General features: G+C 35.5%; 1 long non-coding RNA gene across 2 annotated transcripts in view; it reads right to left on the minus strand.

Annotated features, from left to right (window-relative positions):
• Positions 1-355: 355 nt before the first annotated feature.
• LOC110354104 (uncharacterized) overlaps positions 356-24,319 on the minus strand; it is a 58,030-nt gene continuing 34,066 nt past the window's right edge. Inside the window, exons 2-6 of one of the 2 annotated variants that reach the window (XR_002405607.4) lie at positions 10,440-10,560; positions 8,830-8,909; positions 2,339-2,438; positions 1,503-1,703; positions 356-628 (exon numbers count right to left, since the gene is read on the minus strand). This is a non-coding gene — a long non-coding RNA (uncharacterized lncRNA). Of the gene's footprint in view, positions 1,704-2,338; positions 2,439-8,829; positions 8,910-10,439; positions 10,561-24,319 lie in introns of both variants that reach the window. The other variant, XR_002405605.4, reaches the window with a different exon arrangement.

Here is a 24,319-nt window from a genome sequence, read left to right on the forward strand (position 1 = left end):
AGGGCTGGCAGACTGCTTAATACTCCTTCATGATCCTATGCTGTGTGGGCAGAGCATAGTACCAGCACCAGCTCTCCCAACTGTAGTAAAATTTCATCCTGTAAAAATGTGACTGCTGTTTTGAACATGGTAAAGCTCAAAATCATCTACATGGCCTTTTTTTTTTCCCCCCTCCTGAAAAGCTTAATTAAAAAATGTCCTACTAGATTACAATTATTTTGAGCAGTCAATCTACTTTCTGGGTTGTTTCCAGCTTAATATATATAGCATCCGCTTAAGTAAAAATCTCTCATTTGTCAAATTAATGTATTGCTGCTTCAAGTTATAAGACTTTTCATAATTATTTTTAATAGAATATCATCAGTCACCTTTTTAAAAACCATATTAATGTACACCGGCTGTTAAAAGAAAATGAAGGGGACAACTTATCCCTACAAAGATCAGCCAGACAGAGAAAGTTATATAGGAAACACAGAACATGAAATACCATTCCAAGAATATTCTGACAAGGGGTTCTCTAGGTTTTCCCTCCACGCTGAGCTATGGCCACGCACAGGCAAGGCTGTAATGGTGAGACAAGCCATACATTCTCTCCGGTTAACAGGCTGGTTGATCTGTAGCAAAAACCCTGCAAAGCAGATTCACCATCTTTTTCAAATGGTTACATTAGAAAGAGAATTTCAAAGTTATGTTTGTATACATAATGTAATAATATGAATATGTAATGTCATTTCTATTTCTAAAATATTCTGAACCAATCAGAGAAAAGATAGACAATGGGATCCATATGTCAGATATTTTATCTACTGGATACATGTGAGAAAGTGCAGAAGTGAGAAAGACAAATTACAAACAATAAATCATATAAAACTAAAAATGAATCATTTTGAAGTAATTGCAACATCATCCAGGCTGTTGAAGATGATCACATATAAATCGTTATGCCCACAAGGACAGGGAAGGCATTTGTTCTGGGATTGTATCAAGTACCCAGCACATGTCCCTGAGAATTTGTGAGAGAGTGGAAAGAGCACTCACCACTTGCCTGTTTGTGAAGAACTGTCAAAAAACAAGGAAGCAAGTGGTAATCCAGGGAGATGGACTTGTTAGTTTCAAGTTTACCATGGAAGAGGAAACTCCAGTGACCTACCACTTCCAAAACTGTCCACTTCCTTTCTTGTTGGCTTTCTGATGCCTTAATTTTGTCAGGAGATTAATCAACATCAGGCTAAATACTGCCATCAGATGTGTGGATGTACAAGGTAACAGGACATGAAGTTACAGAAGAGGACAGAGAGGAAGACAGTTTGAGTGGCTAATGCTTTGTAATACCAAAGCACATTGACAGCTGCAACTGCATGCCAAAGCGTACCACTAGAGGCATCCTCACTACAGCACAGTTAGTTGTCTTTCACATATGGTAAAACAGTGACACTGCTAGCCAGCAACAGATGAACACAGCATCAGCCTAGAGCTGGATGTCTGATACAGTCTTTACTTACTCATGGTAGCCTGCACAGTCAGAGGAGGGGAAAGAACTTCAGCAGGTATAAAAGCTTTTTTTCCCATCAAAGTGCACAAACTTTGCTGTTGAATGATTTCTGCCTACAAATGTCATTTTCTGAAGCCTATCTCAACTTTTCCTGAAGATTTTGGATGTAAGCAATTTTGCCACAAAATAAGGCATTCTCCATCTTCAGTTTCTGCCAAAAAAACAAGAAAGAACTGGAATAAGAATTAAAGCCAAGCACCTTAAGCACTGTAGAGGGAATTTCTGTCTATCTTGCATGTAACAGGCATTAAAATCAACTTGAAGAGCAGGAGCAATCAACATATCTGCTTATGCTGAAGTTTGTTTCACTCTTGCTTTTCAAGTGCCTTAATTTTCAAATGCAAATGATTATGGTAAAGTGCCGGAATGCTAGAAGGCAACATTTGGAAATACAAAGCAACTTGGTACGCCTTGGTGGGCTTGAGAGCTTCCAAATTTGCATGGGAAAAATATAGACAGTAATATAGAAGAAATAATATATATATCACACAAAGTTTCTGGAATTGGGATTTTTTTTCCTTAACTGCTATTTTGAGGACCATAATGTCATTCAGATTTTTCCATTAAACATTTAAGAAATACATTTGTTTCCAGACTTTGTTAAAAGCTAGATTCCCCAAACCCTGTATTGCTGCTGATTTCAATTATTCATCATTATAATAAAAATGCAAGATGGTTTAGTAAAGATGATAGAATTGGGTCCTTGTGGTTTAGTGGTAAGTGCAGTTTTTTTTCCGGAGTCTAATTTACATGAGACCAATATGCAAACAAATATATTCCACATACCATCGAGTATTCAGCAGTCAAATGCACAAGATGATCCCACTTCAGAGCTACCATCGTTACAAACTGCAGCTGCTCTGCTCAAGAATAGTTTAGCAACATCCTAAGAACATGGAAAATTCCTGCTTGGTTATCTTTCCTACTACAATTAGAACAGTTAGTGAAGACACACTGGGCTATCATGAAAAGAAAAAAGCAGAACTAATTCACCTTTGCAATGCATGTTAGAAGACAGAAACAGGAAAGGAAAGGGAAAAGGAAAAGGAAAAGGAAAAGGAAAAGGAAAAGGAAAAGGAAAAGGAAAAGGAAAAGGAAAAGGAAAAGGAAAAGGAAAAGGAAAAGGAAAAGGAAAAGGAAAAGGAAAAGGAAAAGGAAAAGGAAAAGGAAAAGGAAAAGGAAAAGGAAAAGGAAAAGGAAAAGGAAAAAAAGGAAAAGGAAAAGGAAAAGGAAAAGGAAAGGACTGCTGAAGAACTACTACTACTTGATTCTCATTAAGATACATGACCAACAGATAGAGAGTCATTTTTCACTACACTGATAGGAGGCATCAGATCCTCGTGTTCCACAGAAGGAACTGGAGTAATTCATAAATGCTGATGAAATGGCCATCATTTTAGTTCTTTGTACTCACTAGTTTTATAGTGAGAATTCAATAATGTAGATTGAAGAGGACTTTCAAAGTGCTTGCCAGCCAGTACATTTTAAAGGATATTATGTATAGGCATGGGTTGTTCACTTACACATAAGTTTAGAAGGAAATATTCCTTTAGAGCATTTAGTCTTACTGCTTCACTGAGGTGAACTGAAACAGAAATCTTCTCTATACATTTTAATTCATCATGAAGTGTCTGAAATCTCTAATCTTCCGGTAACCCGCATCTCTCCTAGGCCCTCATCTTACATTAACCTCATCAGCCCTTATCAGTGTTTGAAATATCTTAACTTTCAGAAATCCTGAGACAAGATTTTCAATAAGAATCTTACAATAAACTGTTCCAGCTCTCAGAAGATGTGTTATCAAATGTTTCTGCTGAGGAATAAATGTAAAGACCACTGTCTCTGCTTACAGCATTACCCTCAAGACACCAGAAGTTCCAACATCACTTGAAGCAAAAAAGCACTCTGTATTTCCAGTTCACTAAATTGTATGATCCTTTTTGATCTCCTAGGGAGAGCAAGTCACAGATTTTAGGCCATTTATCTGAAAATAAAATTGTATGTTGCTGACTTCATTATCTGTACCTTTTCTCCCCCAAGTCAATCACTCTGAAAGTATTTATTTCTCTTGACAGTGGCTTTTGGAAAGGCATTTGACAACAACATGCATCTGAAATCCTCTAGGCAGAGGCTAATGTAATAAGTAAAATTCATGGATCAAGGAAGGAAACATATGCACCAACTATCTTGTACACTAGTTGCTCTGGAGATCAAATCTCTTTGATATTAAACTGGCATAATGGAAAAGTAACTCAATGAAGCAACACATGATTTAAACCAGAGCATGAGAGAGTCCCAAAGGGTAAGAAAAGTAAGAAATAGTTCCAGTTATTTAAAAATATATTATCTTCATGGAAAATTGCTTTTAAAATTGATTTCTTAATATTATGATTTTATTTCTAATCACAAACATCCACGCCAGAACTCTGCTTGCTTACATCAGATGTTAATGTTAAAATTGGCTACTAATCAGAATTGGTGCTTCTGATTGTGGAATAATTCCTTATTCCTTTCCACAACTCTATGACCCAACGCCTGAGCTACAAACTGTGCAGTACAAATTCATTTTATCTGAAAGACTTCCAAATTGTCCTAATCAAATGTGTGCCTTAAATAAATAAACAAATAAATAAAGCATTGAAGTGTTCAGTGCAAATATGGCTACTAAAATGTTCTCCAAAAAGCCTTCTCAGTATTTTTTCTAGCCCTAAAAGTTTACATTTTTAAGAAGCAAATGCAAGGTAAGAAGGAAATCAAAATGACAAACTCAAGGCAACTTCTAGATTTAATATAGCTTTACCTGTGCAGTTGATTTTGACTTCTGTAACACTGCATTGTCCTGCTAGTCCTTATTACATCCCACAGGATCCCACATTTAGTCCCTGGATATAGCATTTGTAATGAGAGTGGATAAATAATAGCACCAAGTGTGCCTGGCCAGAAAACTGCCTGGCCAGGGAGCTAAGCCCTGACACGATAAACAGTGACTCACAAAACCACATACATCTTCACTGCTTAAAATGTCTGCTTGCCATGGAGACAAAAGTGCTGCTCAGCTCCTAACAGCACATACACTGCAACTTACTGCATTTGTTCCAAACTGTTCCAGTTAATCACTGTACGAATCAAATCCGATTTTCTGAAACTGACAGCTATATGACAGCAATAGAATAAAAAACAGTGGAAAAGAAAATAAGTGAACTTCACAGATGGCCTGTCAAGTTCGACCCTATGCACACTCTGTTCCTTAGTTCTGCCATAAGATGCATTTATGTACTTATGGTAGATAAGAGTACAGCAGTAACTGTATCTGTGTTCCAGAAATACCACCTCAGGCATCCTAGCTCTAGCTCAACTTGCTTTAGGATGTCCTCAGATCTGATAATGCAATATTATTTCTAGCTGGGAATAGTTTCAGAATTATTGTATGGGAGCAATATAGAACCTTTGCAATGCATTGTTTTTTCTGTAAATTACCTCCAAAGGCTTCAAAGTTATTTTTCTAAGCCCTAATAAATACCAAAGACCCAGTGTTAGCAGCAGCTTTGTAACAATATGACTGGAGCCAGGTGCAAAATGTAAAAACAGCTCTGTGATATGGCATATTTAGCTCTTAAATTTCCAGGCTCTCATTGTAAGGTTTGATGAGACAAGGATTATCAACAGTTATGATGTCAATAATCAATTACATTTTTATCATTGTCCTCTTAAGAAAACCTTAATATTTTCTGAAAACATACTCAAATTTACTTTATCTCTCCCCTCAAATTGTTAAAAAAACAAATGTTTCTTAAAAAGCGTAGTCAGAAAAATAGAGCAGCACTACACAAGTGAATTTTTTATAACCAAACTACTGCTAATATTGTACACTAATGATTCTTACCTTTAATTCCAAGGACAGTATATATCCAAGTAATTGATGGACTGATGACTGTTCTGTAATAGGCTTATGTTTGAAGAATTCAAAAGCTACAACTCTGGTGGGCTGAAAGTTTCTTATCATAAGTGGACTGCACAGATAGATTTCAACAGAACTAGAGACTAGAAATATTCTACTAGTTTTAGCTTAGTGTTGCCATTCTTTCCATTCCTAAGCATGTTGTGGCAAAAGAATGTGCCAGCAGCTCTGGAACACCACAGTCTCCAACTATACATTACCAGAAAAACCTTCCACGTGGAAGGGTAGAAGGCACTATGCTAATAGTTTTCATCTGGCCTCCAATGCACTAAGAACTATGTTGTCTGCTACACATGTAGGTGCCTAAGAATAAAATCATTCATGCACCTAAATAACATATACAGGGATGAAAACACTAAACAGTTTACATAGGACTCACGACTGCTTTCAATTCTCTGCGTAGCAGAATACAGTCTCACAGCTTGTTTCAGAATGAGCATTAGCCAAGCACCATTTGAAGAAGGTTCAACCTAAATGCATACAATACAGCATCAGTCTACTATGGAATGAATATGAGCAAACAACATAAAACTGCAGTTAATGTTTGTTTAAAACAAATGTTTTAATGATGAAAAACTTTGAGTATGCTCAATGTTTTTTTTGTGATAGCTACAAAACTGCTTTGTCTGGTATTAGAATGAATTTACTCTGGATCTCAGGAAGATGATTGAGAGATGACTTTATGTATAAATAATCACAGAATAAGCAATGGAGAAACAAACGTTATGTTAAAAAAACATAGAAAATTCCAGGCACCAAAGATTGGATGCCACAACTGGGAAAATTTAACTGGAAATTAGCCAGGTATTTGTTTCAAGAATTTTTATATTCTGGAAGGAGGTGTGGGCAGCAGTAGAATTATCAGTTCTCTCTGGTCTACCTGATGTAGATCAGAAATGTCTGTAGAGAAGTTCTGAATCATGGAGAATTAGTCAGGAAAAAAAAAAGTCAGCATGAAGACCAACCGAATTATGGTTATTCTTCTAGCTTTAAAAGGTTTGTATTTTTAAATAATTTTTGATTCACAGTAATGTAATCTATATATACTCATGGCTCAGATAATTTTATTTTCTCAGGTTTATAGATGTAACTTATTTTATTACTTGCTATATCTCAGCTCAATCAGCAGAGATCGTCATTTGTGTTCTGGACTGTCTTAGTTTTGAAAGGGTTCAAAAATATCAGGAAAGATAGAATGTTTTATAAATAATTCTGTTATTATAAAGGAAATTAATTATTTCAACCCACGTTCACAGCTACCAAGTCAGCATATATCAATTTTATATGATTGCTATCAGTTGTTTATACAAAAGAACACACAAATGAAATCAGATAGTTTAACAAAAAAAATTGTATTTCGATGTGTTTATATAAAATCAACACCATGATCAATTTTCCAGCAGCTCTGAGCATATAGGAGATCAGTAACCATTTATGGCTCCAAGTCAACAGTCTATGCTAAGAGCTTTTTCCACACATTACATGTAAGCTGTAGAATGCTACTGTTGATAACAGCTCTGTATATAAGGCCGTAGCCTACTTTTTTCAGTCAGTAGAGATGTAAAGTTACCTCAAAACATAATTGTTTTTGTTCTTTTGGGCTCATCAAGGCTAAAAGAGAGATCTCAGGTATGGAACTGGGATCACAAAGCAAAGAAAAGATCCATTGCACAGTATCAGAACTTATGTAAGCAAATAGGAACTCAAGGTGGAAACTATGTGGTAGTTCTGAAAATGCAATCCTACATGAATGATGTGATTCTTCAATATGATAAGAGACTAAGACTACTCCCACCTGACAAGAGAAGAAAGGCCTAAAAGGGATACTGACTGTTATAGGATATAGGATACTATGTTCTCTTTTGTCTTCCCCGCTCCTTTCTGTCCCAATTACAATGGCAAGTAAAGGAACAACTTGCTGGAAGATTTTCCATTTGGCATTAGTACAGTACCTAGAATACATACCCATAGGTAGATTTGACCTACAACACTCATATATATCAGATTGTAATAAAAAGACTAATGTACACTACTATTGTTTTTAAATCTAGTTATTTTAGAAGGAATAGATGAAATTCTAACTTCATACAGTTATCTGTATTTGGACTTTTATGTAATACAATCAGAATTTTGCCTGGTGTTCAACACCCAACATTGATTTCAACTTGAAAGATCTATTTTTCTCTCATCAGAAATGAGAGTTCTAAAAATGTGTTTCTGAAGGTATTCTTTTCTTTTTTTGCTATTTGAATAGCAATCTATACTGATTAGCATTTATGCTGTGGTGGAATCTTTAGAGCACCAGGTCCCTATTATTTTGTCACGAAAAAATTACACTTTTCAGCACTGCTGTTCTTCTTGTAAATCTCTCAATTTTTCAACTTATTTTTCTAAGGAAAATATCAATCCTTCTTGATATGTTTCTCAGAATACCAATGAAGAGTACAAAAACTAGACAGAACACAGAATGTGTTTTTAGAAGACAGTGTCTTCCATTGTTGATGTTGTTGCTGTCATTTCTAGCTTACACTGGGTAAAATTCAATGCTGCACTCTCCTCTGAAGTTTTTTGTTTGCTTGTTTACTTACATTTAAGTATTGTAGAAGTATTATGCCAAATGTGGAAATCACCATGAAGACTGTGAGGTAAATAATAGCAAATGAGTTGCTACAGTTTAACAAACTAGAGAGTGAGAGCTATAATGCATAGAAATTACATAATAGTATATTATTTTTCATAGTTAGTTTGTTGTGTTTTTTTTTTTTTCAATATTATGAACATGTCATTTTGCGTTGTGTATAGTAAACTTGTCTCCACACTAGATACACCCTACCCCAGACCAACCTTATTTTCACTGATTTGGTAGACAAAGTTCTTCAAAATCAGCAGAGCTGTATCAGAGATTAATTTGAACCACATTTTGAGTAGCTATTCATTTTACTGACTGTTGAGAGACAAATAGATATAGCCACTGATCTGGAAATAAATTAAAAACAAAGGAAATTAGAAGTCACTCCAGAATGGTTTCAGCTGTTGTTCAGTTTTCATATTGGTGAAATACTTCAGGACACTTCACTGGAACTTAACCAAAATACATGTATACTACATTGTGTGTTTTCCCTTCATAAGTGAAACTTTTAACCTAGACTCCTTTATTTGAAATATAACACACACTATTTTTTGGAAGCCATGCATGTTGGCAGGAAAGAGAGAGATGGAAAAGACTAGCTTCTAAGCAAATCGAGAATTGTACTGATGAAACAAAAACCCTAAACCAACAAATTATTTATATGGTCTATAAAACACAGAAATTAAATACCTGTGTAGAGTAGCCAGAGTTGACTCCCATCTGCTCTAAACTTTCACGCTCATATTCATTCATGGGCTTTACATAATTTTCTGCAAATAAACAATAATATATATTCCCAAACAATAATTGATTATTAATGGAATTGCACCTCCAGTAAATTTCATACCAGATGTCTGCCTGCATATAACACAAGGAAATATCATCTATCAGATTCATCTTTTCTATTTAGTGCACCTAAGTTTTTACAGTGAGTGTCCAACTGTGGTGTGTTTGTACATAATTACTTTTTTATATGTCAGATCAATTTTATTGCAAACTGAGGAAGAAAATCGGTGTCTAATACTAAATTACCAAGATATTTGCTAATAAACTGCTGATCATTGGAGTTTCACTCCAAGCAACACATGGTTTAGAAACTGTCTAAAACTTGTGAGGTTGTAGTTGATTATCTCACTGAGGAAGGACACACCATAGACTACATAAACTAAATGTTCTAAACCATTTGTCCCTGTAATCCCTTATCATTACCAAGTTCCTCTTCTAAGGTTCAAAGATCTCTCTTCAGAGCTTTTAAAATACTTTTATCCAATCCCCCTGAAACTTCTTACAATTTTTACAATTACTCCTTAAGTAGAAGAAAAAAAATATATAAGAAAGTACATCTTACAGACCAGTATGATAATCACACACCGAGCACACAACTGAACTGGAACATCATAATGAAATTTCATAGTATTCAGTATGTTGGATAGCATATATATTTTTATTTCATCTTTTAGTATTACAGTATTCCTACTCAGACATGATGCTCTATCCTGCTATTGCTTATCCATTGTGAATATTTCCTGTTAACCCTTAATAAAGAGGAAATCATGATAATATGGAGAAGTCCATACAAAAACGGACAAAATGTGAAAACTAGTATTAGTATTATAGTCTTTTTGTGTATATTTTCTTGGCATATGATTCATGTAAGTTCTGCAAGAAGGTAGATGAGGATGAGAAATTTTTAAATTTTATTTTTATTACCATTTCAGGAGACTACCAATACAGCTGATGGCACGTGTCTTTAAGTATTCAGACAGGATTAACACCCTGCAATTTCTAGTGATGAAAGAGCTTTAAAGGTAGTGTTCTCTTTTCTCTGGAAGGGAAGTCAAACTCAAACAAAACTTCAAAACCCTTTTCAACTTTATGACTTCAAATGATTCATGTGAAGACTGGTCAGTTACCTCTTTGCTTGAGTGACAATTGAGATGTATGTAGCCTAGAAGAACCTTTCCAGCAGAAAGGTTTCACATTTAAACAATTGATTTCAAGAGAAGCAGACATCATTTTGTCTTATGTAAACATACCGAAAAACAATAACAACAAAAACACAACAAAAACACTTCTATAGACTTCTCATGAAGTTTAACTATATAAAACAACAGGATTTCTATGATGTCCTCATATCCTACATAAGTATACATTGAAATGGCTGAATGGTAATATTTTTTAAACACTAGAAACACAGCTAGTTCAGCAAATTGCCTGTTGAACACACTGGTACCTTGCACGTATTTCTGACCAGGAAGTGAGCCAACTGACTAACAAGGCTTATTCATGTTGTCTCTTACCTCTTTAGTAGATAGGCTTTTCAAGTGGAAAGCTTCTCTAAAACTGGATTTGAAACAGCACCTTCCATAAGAGGGTCACAGCAGCATTTGAAAACATTCAACTATTACCTAAACATATAACCTAGCAAAAAAAAAAAAAAAAAAAAAAAAGCAGTCTAGATGAGATAAAACTCATTGGGGTGAAGCAAAGGAATAACAGTAACCCAAAGGGATAAATTAACGCCCAAAAATTAGAGCGCACAAATTAAATTCTCAGGTTCTGCAAGTATTGTCTATGCGCAATGAAAGGGAAGAGGTACAGAACAACAGAAGACAGAGCATGTATTTTAAATTTTTCACATGTATTAGTTACTTCAGTTATTTTTTTTTCAGTTGCTTTAATGTTAATTTGTGTTTGTAGGGCTGTGTGTACCTTAATTTCGATTATCAACAACAAAAAATACCTTTCATACACAGTAGAATAAGTATATCAGAAGCAGGACACTGGAAAGAAAAATGTTCAAACAGTCTTTTGAATACTGACTTAGGTACAAAAAAATTCACATTGGGTTGACCCAACTACTTTCTGCCTGCTACTTCTCTGTTTGTTTCCAGTCAGCATAGTATTAAATGTAATCACAAATACACATTGGGGCTCAAGTCCCATTTTCTGTATATAGCATGTTTCTTTATAAATTCTTGTAATTTTAGCGTGTATTTTACACAGGGTGTATTTAGAGTAACCTAAGAATAGAAAAAGAAAATGAGATAAAATCTGCAGACAGCACAACTATGTGTCTCACCTATGAAAAATTTTGAGAAAAGGCAGACCTCTACATATTGACAACTTCAAAAATGAGTTGAAACAACTTACACATGGTCATAACTGGATAGCTCAAGAAAATGTCACTTCAGTGCACAACAATCAGAAAGCAAAGACAGTGTCAACTTGTGTAAGAGATGAGAGTAATACTAAACACATTAAAATGTCATTATATAAATTAATGAAATTGAAACTCTGAAAATTCTGTTCAGCTTGATTACTTAACCTCCAAATGGTAAAAGCAGAAATAGAAGAAGCTCCAAAGAAGGTTAATGGGTCTCATTATAGCATGGACAAATTCTCATATGAACAGAAATTTAAAAAATGACAACTATTTAGGTCTAAGACAAGAAGAAAAAGAAGTGATCCTACAGAGCTATAAAAAATAACAAATAGTTGAAGAAATACCACTCAATAGCAGTAATTGTCATAAGAGAAGCATATGGGTTACATCCAAGGAGGAACCAAAACATGATATGGATAAAACAAAATATTTTGTAATATACTGCATAGTTAATATATGGAATTTCAATACATGGATTTTATTTTGAAATTCGAGGGCTTAGCAGGAATCCATAAAGATTGTATTAAACAGATAAAACAGATTTAAATGTAATTATACATTAGCATTAAAGAGCATATGAGACATGAATCCTCAGCTCAGCACAATCCCTGTCTTGAACCAGAGGCAGGACTTTGCATTGTTTCCTTCATATACCTGCTATCAACCACTGTTAAAGGGAGGAAGTGAATGCATCAAAAACCTGCTACAGTTTACAAGCATTATGTAATGCTTGGTCTTACTGTCCTTTCCCCAAAGGCATGAGAGTCTCAGTCTAAGTTTATATTATAAAGTGGTGAAAATAATTAAGAGCAGCTCTCCGGGGAGGGGGAGAGGGGGAAGCTTCTCAGATAATCCAACTGCCATACATATCTTGCCAGGCTGCTTATCCCAGACCACCTCTAGCCTGGACCAGTGGACTGACATTTTCTGCATGGAGCATAGTAGGTACACGCCAGGAGTGTGTCTTCTGCCTAGTTTCATCCCAAAGAAGCCGACCTTGCACACAGCGATGCTGCTTTCCTTCACCCCTCACTCTCCACACATCTTCAGCAACTCCATGTCCAGGGCAAAACTATGGAGACAGCTGGCAAAGAACAAGCCCTGTGTTGTGGGGTGCACCCAGGGCAGTCCTTTGGCAAGCCTGGGTCAGCCTGAGAGTTGGGACGTTGGTATGGGCATGGAGGGGACCTTTCCACGGAAGGAAAGGTCCCCAGCCTAACCACAACACTCATCTGTCTTCAAAAGCACTAAGGGAAGAATTGACTCTAGGGTGATAATGAAATCCTAGTATTAAAAATACCTTTCTTGGTGCTTTCATCTCAGAAGTGTTACCTGTTCAGGCTGTCCTGAATCACAGGCCGTACCACACTGAAAGGGGAACCTGAGATCGTGAGGGGTCACAGGTCACTGGTCCTCAGGTCACAGTGTCTACAGAGGGCCAGCCATACAGAGGGTAGCCTGGAGACAGCAGGCCAAGCTGGGGTTAGGCAGGCACTGCAAACCCTGTGGAGGCTTTGGCCCTCCAGAACTGCAGACAGAAGGGCAAAAACCTCCTGTTTTCACAAAACTAAGAAAGAATATTAAAAATTCTCCCTTCCCTTCCTAGTCACAGATTTGCATGTAGGCACACAGATGTCACTAAAACAAACAAAAACAAACAGAAAACCAAACAAAGCAAACAAATGCAAAACAACCTTCAGTAAAAAAGATTCAATCTCATTTTCCCTCCAATTCGTCAGCGCTGCCAGTACCAGCTGTACTTGCAACAGAAGCTGGAAAGTGCAGAGACCCTGAACAGAAAATAATAATAATACTAATAAATGACTGATAGCCCCCACAACTTCTTAAACTGTTTCCCATCCATGTTTCTTGTTTTGAATACAGTGCTAAAGTAGACATAATCTAAAGTCATTTTAAATATGTTCATTTACAACAGCTAAAAAAATTATTAATAACCATTGCTGCATAAACTCCTCTGGATTATCTATACCTTTCAACGGGGCTGGGAGTCATTCCCCCCTACATTTTGGTCTATTCCAATTCTGACAGAAATCACATGAAAATCATTTATCCATTTGTCTCTCGTTTTCAAAACTTAACCAATTAGAGCTAAATTAGGTAGCACTGTAGACAATGAGCTACAAAAGTCTGAGGTGTAACAAACTACTGTATTAATTGCATACAGCAAAATTACTAAACAGTTTAAACCACTGCCACATGCAGACAGATTTCGACACCGCAGCTTATTTGCAGGACAGTTCTTAATCTATTGTGGTTTGACAGAACCATGTAAGAACTAAGGGAGCTGTTTTGTTCTCTGGCAGTCCTGAGCTTATCACAGGGGAAGGGCTATGTTCTTTCTTCTTTCCTGGCCAACGGGGAAAACTGCCAACTGTACCCTCTTTCCTAAAGGGGAAATCCTATTCTCAGTAGTTCCTCAATACAAAGGTCTCCCCCCCCCCCCGCCACTCCCCCAAACTTTTAATGCTAAGGTCTATAATGAAAGACATTTTCTGACATGGACAGTGGTCATGGAAGTCATAACCTGCTGAGGAGTTTGTAACAACTCACCTGATGAATCAACTAGGCCTGAAAATGGATGGCACTGGAGCATCGGGCCCATACCCAGCCGTCACAGGTGTGACCAGCAGGTTGAGGGAGGTGATTGTCCCCCTCTACTCCACCAGCATCCAGATTTGGGGCTCCCAGCACAAGAAGGATGTGGACCTGTTACAGCAGTTCCAAAGGAGGTGCCACAAAGATGATGAGAGGGCTGGAGCACCTCTCCTACGAAGAAAGGCTGAGAAAGCAGGGGGTGTTCAGCCTGGAGAAGAGAAAGCTCTGGGGGGACCTCATTGCGGCCTTTCAGTGCTTAAACGGATCTTATGAAAAGAATAGAGAAGGACTTTCTACTTGGGTAGAAAGTAGATGATAGGACAAGGGGGAGTGGTCTTAAACTAGAAGAGGATAGATATAGATTAGAAGGAAATTCTTCAGTGTGAGGGTAGTGAGGCATGGAAACAAGTTGCAGAGAACTTGTGGAAGCCCCATCCCCGGAGGTGTTCAAGGCCAGGTTGGATGTGACCTTGGCCAACCTGATCTAGGGGATGGCATCCCTGTCTATGGCAGGAAGGATGGTGTTACATGATCTGTAAGGTCCCTTCCAACCCAAGCCATTCTATGACAACTGTAGTCCATCACTGCGTAAGTGCTGTAAGAAACTTCTAGTTAAAGACATTTTTTACATGCAACTCCAGGAGCATCATGTTTGGAGAACAGAATTGTGTTAGAAATACTTCAGTTCAGCAAAACAATTTTTAATAGCATCTCTAGTAATCTCTGATGCATCTGCTCCTACATTCTTCTCTGTACCACCTAATGTCAGCTTAGAGATCAGCTTTTCACCATCCCAGTTATCTGCTAAAGCTCTTACCAGGTAGATGCCTGGCTCCTTGTATAAAAGGAAAAAATAAATCTGTTAGCCCCCCCAACCCCTGTACTCCTGCACTGTGCCTACATACCTAGTCAATATTTGGTTGGAAGCCAACCTGCTCTAGAGGCTTCACAGGAAAGTGAAACATAAAACAATGTGGTACTGTGCTTCCTAGTGACTCTTAAATTCTCTTTCATCACTGTAGAAACATTCTTTAGGGTGTACATGTGTATTGCTTGCACTCCAAACCAGCTCTGCTTCAAATCAGGGAGTCTCACTGTAGTTTGCCATCTTCACACACAGAACTTCAGTCTAGCAACTGCTCACACTTCATATTTTGGAGGATATATGAGAAAAGAATAGGTTACAGAGAGTATTCTGGCATACTTTACAAATCAGAGATTAGTGGGCTTTATCTTTCAATCTGAGGGGAAAGTTAAATCTTAGAAGTTGTGAGATAAGCTAAAGGAATTGTACTGGATTTTCTACTGTAAGTAGGTCTGATCTGTAGTTAAAAAAAAAAAAAAAAAAAAAAGAGGTCACTGGCATTTCACATGTGATTCCCACACTGGTCTACATGTGACCATCCTCTAAACTGAGTTTATCATACGATTTCATGATCGGATGTTCTCAATCTACTAATATTTTATGGAGTGAATATATGAAAGCATATCTGAAAATATTCAGAATTTTTCCAGGGACAGTTTTGGGATAAAAAGTGACACTGTTTAATTGTTAAATGAATTATATATCATTTATTATGATACACAATTAATTCAGAGCCATTTATGCAGTCCTTTAGATGTTATTTGATAGCTTATTAGTGAGCTTTTCAGTTACCATACCTCTATGCTCCTTCTGTTTGGTCAAGCAGTGTCAAATGATAAAGTATGAAAGCTCCTTATATGTCAGATGGTAATCTGAAACATTCAATATAGCATCAGTGGGAGAAAAAAGAAAAAAAAAGTGGACAGGACAGGCTCAGAAAGGGAGAAGCTGAGAAATATGCAATAACAGTATGAGCACAATTTTTTTTTTCCAATAATGACTTGCAGCAAACTCAGTAATAAACAAGTACAAAAATCAAGGGAATACTAAATTAATTTGTGTTTTATTGCTGATGACCATGAATGTTCTCTACTAAGAAAGTCCCTTAGTCCCTTTTTAAATTAAGCTTTTACATGTATGGAAAATGGAATCTTATACATCCTTTTATAGCACTAAGTATGGCATATCCACAAGGAATTAAGTATTATTATTGTTCTAAAACGGTATTTCAAATAGCTTTCCTTTCTTTACTGACTAGCAGCTTACACAAGTTTTCCAATTGAGCAAGTTGTAGCAAAAAGTGAAAAAAACGCCCATTTCAATGTGTTTTCTTAGGTCATTGCTTCTATGTAACTACCAGGAAGTAGACAGAATGAATGATCCACGAATAATTAGTAAGTTCTTTTAGAGTATCAACATTTCTATCATGTTATTCATTTAGGGACATTTTAATTCCTAAAAAGATGGATTGGAAAATAAGAACAAGCTAACGTTATGGTTTAATTTGATGTATGAACCTACCATTCTGGTTTAATTCTTTGTCTTAAGAGCATACCAATTCCAGTTCTACACTTCTGTTTCTTTACTTTCCTGATATTAATTTCATGACTAAGTTCCTAAATGTCCTTAACTTCATCAGTCTTAAATTTAGTAGCTGGAAAAGTTTCAGCAAAAGGAGTAAGACAAAAATTAAGATTTACAGAACTAAACATGTTAAAAATTAGATATCTCTTCAGATGGTTGCATCTGATGATTAAGAGTTCAGTCTAAATATTGATCTACGTTAAAATTGTGTCCTCTCAGATCACAGTTTTAAAGTTATTGTTCTACATCATGTCCTGTGATGGTTCCATCACAGCTGAACAAGACTCATTTTCATTAAGGGCATTCCACTTGATCTGTTGCTTTTCAGTTCATTACAATTCATAAACAACATTACCCTCAGAAACAAATAGACTTTCTCAGCAGGATAGCCTATCCAATTCACATAATGTTAGTGTGATATATATGAATTTTTACACAATAATAAATAATAATTTTAAAACAAAACACTTTTGTTTGGGGAGTGAAGTCTTTCCTACTCCTCATTCTTTTGCTACGAGATGAACTCTATCCAGTCCTTTCTGAACCTAATCTGCATCACCCCAAATAGGAAACAAATATAGAAAAAGGCAACTTCCACTTCTGATCAGATTCTAGTGTTGCTGCCACTGAGGCAAAATTTTTGCTGAAGATGTATGATTTGAAAAAAGACTTAGAATTGGAGTTCTGACTCTTTTCAAGATAAAAATATAATAAAATGATTTTTTTTTCTGCACACAACAGTTGTGAACAGCAACATAAAGCCATGTTCCTAACACCTGGGGGAAGAGAAGAAGGGGCAGGTCCTAGTTATGCCTCAAGTTCTGTCACAAAATCTACGAAGTCCAACTAGCACATGGTTGCTAAAGCTGGTCCTTAAAAATTCATTTGCCAGCAGATCTAGGGAGTACAAGGTGCTGTAGCTACACACACTTCTGATTCCAAACTTCACATAAACTCCTCTAAGCACAGATTGAAACACTGTCCAGATAGTTGAGATCTATCTGGAAACATTCCGTAATATAGGTGTGGGTTTTTTTGTTTGTTTGTTTTTAATATACAGAACAGTGTTAATTGTCTCTTCTGCATAACTTCAGATTTTCAATTTTTCTATTGATAGACCAGCATAAAATGATTTTTTTTTTTTTTATTATTTTATACTATACTAAGTTTTTAGTTCTGGAGAGAGAGATAAAGTTTATTGAACAAGTTAAGTAACCAAATTTTGCATTGTAATTTTAATCCAGTTAAGTATTAAATTACATCTAGAGAAAAGCCAAAGGGGGAAACAAAGATATTGGGTTTCAGAATAACAGGGTTTAGGGAAGAAATTCAACAGGTTGAGTGCAATTGAGTATAATAAAATAGCAGAGAGGAAACAGCAGAGAGAGAAACTGAAACGTGTATAATGAGATTAAAGTGTGCCCGAAGGATGTGGAATGCATAACATACGGCAATAAAATGAAGAGTTTAAAAAGCCAATACAGTCAAAGGGAGAAAGCAGGATTAAAAAAAAATAAAAGAAAAGAAAAGAAAAAAAAAGAGTAAGAAAAAGCACTACAGCTGGAGTGTCACCAAAATTAGACATCAAAAGATTTGTTTGGTCATCTTGACCTGCAGGCTTTGATATATTTAACACACCGAGGAGAAAGAAAGATTTGAAGGAATATAAGGAAAAGCTGTGAATAGTAAAAACTAATTAAAAAACAAGGCTGCAACGTAAAAGACATCTGCACAAAAAATAGAGTAAACAAAACTGTTTCAAGGGACTGATGCAAGAAATCTACACATATTCCTGTTGCTCTTTAAACAGCAGGAATTGAGATAGAATCACAGAATTTCTAGGTTGGAAGAGACCAAGATCATCGAGTCCAACCTCTGACCTAAACATACAGAGGTATTCAGGCCATAACCATACAAGACCTTGGTTTTGGATTAAAACTGAAAATTTTGAATCTGTGAGCAATTTCCTTCTTTTAGTGAGCTACAGTATTCAGGAAGACCAGCAAACATCATAGCAAAACTTACTGCACCAACTCTTAGACATTAACAGTTTGAATCCACATTTTTCCAGGTCTTACAAATATGTCTTCCTAATGATTTGTTTTTATCTGTGCCAAAACTAGCAGAACTCAAACCCATTTTCTTTTGATTTCAGTTACAGAAATTCAAAGACTAGGGGGAGAAGGGTGAAAGGGAGAGAAGAAAGATTTCAAGAGTGCATTTTCTACCATATACAATTCCCAAGAGATAACTTCTAAAATACCTACCACAAATGCATTATTTTTTTTTTTCATCTGTGATTTCCAACTGAAAACTACAAATAGTCTACCCATTACACTGTCCACCACTGCTTTCCTTTCCCTCTCTCTAGCTGAGTTTAAGTTCAAGTTCTTCTACTACACAAGTGACTCACACTGCTATTCTCACCACTCATACTGAAGAGGTATTTTTGCTACCATTTGAGCCAATATCCTTTATAAAAGAGAAAGGTTCCTCAAAAATGTTGTTCAGAAAATGTAAGTTGTGATCCTACTAAGAATCATCTTCTAGAACCTTACTGTTTATGAGCCTACGGAGCTGAATAAGGCAGATTCATGAAGTTGAACAGGTTAATACGGTTTTATTTTTCTTATGCAGCCGCCCCTCAGAATAGGAGCTTTTTAGTAAACTTTCAGGGACAAATAATTTTGTTAGAAGAGATGTAACATTAACTCACCACATTAACTGTAAGTTAAAAAACAGGTTTATACGAGATTTAAATATTTCTTGTAAATAGTGAAACGTGCACTTTTCAGAAAGGGTAGTAACAACCTAGCACTGAGTCAACCAATTTGCATTTTAAAAAAAAGCTTCCTTTGAGCACTGGTCCAACCATTTAATACTTGTTTTCCTGACAGACTGCTGACAGAATAAGACCACTAAGCTAACAGACCTAATAAGGATAACAAGAAGGAAAAAAATCTCAAATCATTCAATCAAACCACAAGAAAAAAATACCCAAATAGTTTGAGAGCACTCACATGTCATTCAGGTGTATGGTTTGTTTCTCAAGATAGTTTATCAGTGTTGCAACCACCAAAAAAAACCCATAAGTAGTGAGTGATCTGTACATCTCTGAAGTCATAAAATGAGACTGTTGAGGTTCTTGTACAGTGAAACAAGGCAGAGAATTGGATAGTTCCTGCCCCTGCTTTTTGGTATTGTAGCACAGTTGGCTAGATTGGCAACTGACCCCTAGCTACCCTGAAGTATTATCCATCTTACTTATTTCAACAAAATAAATCAAGAAAATTTCCCCATGGGGAAAAATAGGGATATCTTGCAGCTATAGAAAAATACATAAATTATTTAAATTATATTTTAGCAGTACAGGTCAAGTAAAATACATTAAATACATACTTATTAATGATGCTTTTGAGTCATAAAAATAGACAAGATTCATATCAGCAACCCTACTTTTACAGGTAATTGCCTAACTATGCCAAATGAAACCTCCTCATTAGATATTAAAGTTCTCTTTCTATGTAGGGAGTTCATCATTTTCAAAGACAGAGGACATAAAATTCTCTGACGTCATAGGAATCTGTTTTGGTTATTTGGTCTCAGAGTTACTTTCTCTCTTGGCAAAAGCATCCTGGATTACATCCTGCTGCACTTGGATCAAGAAATATTAAGCTTTAAACAAATGCTTGATATTGAGAAAATAACTTAGCTAAAAACATTCCCCAAAAAAGGCCTTTTAACCAAACTGCCTAGTACTGAGAAGCCTCATCACAAACAAGACAAGCACAGCATAGCTGAAAAGGCTAATCTACAGGCTCCCCATACACTTCTTACTGGATGTTTCAGGCACTTTAGATTTCAGGCACACTTCAGATCTTGCTTCCATTAAAAATAGTTCTCTTAGTGCTGGATTAGTATGTTGCTTCTTTCATTCCGAGAACCTTGTCCTCGAAACTCAAATTCTCATTACTCTTCTAGGTTGGGGATCCACCCTTATATACTTCGAAGAATACTTCTCTAACGAGTATGCTTACAGGAAGAGTGTTTAAATAATTCTTTTAAAACATAACACACTAAATTTTCATTTACTGACCTTTGAAGGAGTTGTAAACCAAACATTTTCCCAAAGTATCATTTTTGTTTTTACAGTAAATGAATTTCCACTATAAATGTAAAACCTTGCCAATAGACTAATCCATGAGCATGCTGAAGAAATCAGCAATAGAAAAAATGGATGCGGATAGCATACAGACCTGTTGTTTTGAAAACAAATGAAGAGATGTACCTTTTTATTTTATATATATATATATATTGCAAGAAGTACAGTCCAATTCTTTTCTCAGTGTACAAATGTTAAATTCCACCCAAGTGAGTGGCATTGGATCAGGACTTGTGATCTTAGCTATTGTGACCTTAGATATTTAACACCCTTTTGTGTTTAAACATTCTCATCTCTTTCTTTACAATATGTTTGACAGTGGTTGCTTAAAATGCTTATTTAGGTTAATAATGAATCAAATCAGAGGGTTTTTATTCCCCCCACTTTCTTGTATATTAAAGTGAAAACAGTATAGTAAAAATAGTGTAAGGTTTATTTGCCTTATTTGGTAAAATTCATTCATTGAACAGACTTCTGAGCCATTATCTTTTATCTTGCGATAATAAAAAGTGTTCTGTTTTTATGTAGTGTCCATAATGTACACTACAGCAAAAACATTTTTATAAATAGTTTTTAAGAGTAAGGAGAGAGGGGGGAAAACATTTTACAAGGCATATTTGCCATTATAGTCTTCAAGATACTGCACAAAGCCTCTCAAGATTTCTATGCCATTACAGTCAATGAGCTGAAGTCAATATTTTTAGTTACTGGTACCACTTCAGTTGATACATTGTATTTATTCTTTTAGAATATGTTTGTATCTGTAGATGTGATTTTTATAAATATTGAGAGAGAGAGAGAGAGAGAAAGAGAAATCACTCATTATCATTTTTTAAGTTTCAAAGTCAAGACTGTTCCTGTGGCCATTTATATCCAAGGTGTCCCGCTCTCATACTCTAAAAAAAATATTAATAATAATAATAAAATAAAATTATGAAAACCATAATTTTAAAAAAAAAAAAAAAAAAAAAAAGAATGAAACATTACCAAAGTTTCTTAATAACAAAGAAACTGATGATGAAAACAAATCTTGATGCTACAGTGACTGAGTAACTTTTAGGATTTTCAGTCCTGTCAGGTCACATATGTTCTTTTACATTTCACCCAGTTCTGCCTCTATTTGAGTTGACAGAGCTACGCTTCTGCATCTGCGAGAGGTACTACTACTGCAAGTGTATCTAGAATGTACTATGTCATATTCTGGTTGCCTATCTTACACATCAAATTCACTTTGCCTTAAGCAGAACATGAAGTTGATCACTGAATGGCAAAGAAAAAAAAAATATTACTTTGATCTTCAGTTACTAGTATCATAACCTCAAATTTTGGCTCTGTGTTCTCCAACTTCAAGACCAACCTACACTGGCATTCACACACCTGCATAAGTTTTGCACAAGGATCTGAAAGTATTGAGAAGATGAATGAGAAAGCCTGTGAGACAGGGTATTATATTGTTCCTATTTCATTTATCATCTAGAGGTAAACTAACTAAATCTTGGCTAATGTAATTAGTTAGTTAATTTGCCAGCATAATGACAGGTGAAATATTTGCCTTAAACATGTACAAGGGAACATACTTTGGAAGGAACAACCTAACCAACTTGTTCAGAGATAGGTTAATTATTAATTCCAAGCTTTTTCTCAAGAGAAATTCGACTGTCTGTGTAGAGAATACAAAGTCACTGCTTAACCTGAAGAGAATGAAATAAATGTTGGTAATAACAGAACTATCAAGAACATCTGAAATAAACATGCCAACAGAAGCAACCCCACACTCACTTCCTCACTACCTATGTAAATCCTTCCTAGTTCATGTCCCAAGAAAAAAACCTGCTCCCACTCCCAATGTTGAAATTGCGCAGTCCTCTCTTTTTCACTTTTTTTTTTTTTTTAATTTTATTTTTTTATTTTTAAGTGATGCAACTTGGTTTTTGCTCATCTGACAGGAAGGAAAGTATTATGTCTACTCAAACAATAATTCTGTATCGTGTCTCTATGGACCATTGTTCCTTGTTTTCTTCCCCTCTCCCCCCCCCCCCCCCTTTTTTTTTTGTGAGAGCATGGCACAAAATTAAACATTACCTGAACATTTTTATTTGTGGCAATGTGGTATTTTTCCTGGCCTATGATTTGTAAGCAACATTGTCAGAAACAATGTTTTTGAATCACTTGCATGATTTTTTTTTTTCCTACAATTTTTTGAGGAAAACTATAGTGTATTGTCACTAGGAACCAAACAACTGTGAATTTGCTAGGCATACAGCAATTTAATTTACATAATTTTGTTTAGTTTTAAGTGGCTATCTTGTGCTAAACCAGCAGTGGTTTATCATTCTGTCACGCTTACTGTAGAATATAAGAATGACTTCTGGACAGCAAGGAAGACAAGGTGGAAGGAGTGGTGTGATATTTTCATTTGCTTTGAGCCATGTAATCATGTTCAGTTATAAATCTGTTGTCAGTTCCACTGATCAATAACTATTAACAATAAGCACCACTAGTCACCAGCTTGACGTTGATGAATGAAATAACCAAGAATGGGAGAAATCTCCTGATAGTGGCATCTAGACTCAAAAAATCATCCATCCTCTTTTTTTTTTTTTTTTTTTTTTTTTTCCCAGGCCTTATGCCAGGCATTTACTGCCTTTTTACCAATCTTAAGTTCTCTTTAGTACCACCTTTACTTTAGTGTTGTCTTGCACATGTGCACCCTCCTATGCAACTCACTAATTAATCCATCTTTCCACAACAATTTCTAAAATGTATGCAACAGTTTTAAGTACATATGTTTTTGTGCTTTACTTCAATGAGTTTCAGAAGCTAGAAACAATAGAAGCCTTCATCATACAGCAAAGTCAGCTCTCCATGGAGAAGCACACCAACCAAGCAATATTTAGGCTAGCAATTGAAAAATGTGCTTCTATTAAATTCTGAGAAGAATGTAAGATTATATATATATAAACATTGCTATATGTATTATAAATGTATATTATATAAAATACGTATTTGTATGTATATTTATTTTGTCTATTTCTCTAAGTTCTGGTAGCTTTGAGATGATGTCCCCAGGTCCACATCAGCAATACTGCTCACTGCTGATAGTATTAACTTATGAAAGCATATACTACTAAGATAACAGGGTAAGGCACATCTAATTAGTGCACATCTATAATCATGGTATCTATTTATCTGCCACATTATAGAATAAAGGTTTTTTTTGTTGTTGTTTTTGTTTTTTTGATCTTTCAAAGCAAAAACACTTATTCTTAGACCTCATCTCTCTGGATTTCTGGCAAGTTGCTTCAGAGAAAGAGTTAAGGCAGACTGACAGTGGAAAACACTAATTTTATACATTTTCACCTAGAACAAAATTTAAATTCTGCTTTAATTTATTTAAATTGTTGTAAACCACAAATTGAATAATGTAATGTTTCCATGGGATTAGCAGAATTTGATTATAATCTCTGGCTTTGTTACAATACAGTCTTATTTTTCTGTTCAAATGTAATTTTCTGCAAACAAATGCCTTGTATAGCTTAAAGATTCAGGTCAGCTCTCTATGAAACTGAAGGCCCTATTCCTAGCTGTGAAAAAAAATATTGATGTGGAACACACTACTTTGCTATCACTGTTTTTTTAGTTTGAGGTATTTTTTTTGTTTGTTTGTTTTTGTTTATCTCATCTCAATAGCTTTTTTTTTTTTTTTTAAAGAGTCTACAATCATTTTTAGATTATTTTTAAATGATGAAATGAGTTAAAAAATGGCAAAAGACATTGTTGTGCAGAC

This window comes from Anas platyrhynchos, chromosome 4 (genome assembly GCF_047663525.1).
Source record: "Anas platyrhynchos isolate ZD024472 breed Pekin duck chromosome 4, IASCAAS_PekinDuck_T2T, whole genome shotgun sequence".
NCBI lineage: Eukaryota > Metazoa > Chordata > Aves > Anseriformes > Anatidae > Anas > Anas platyrhynchos.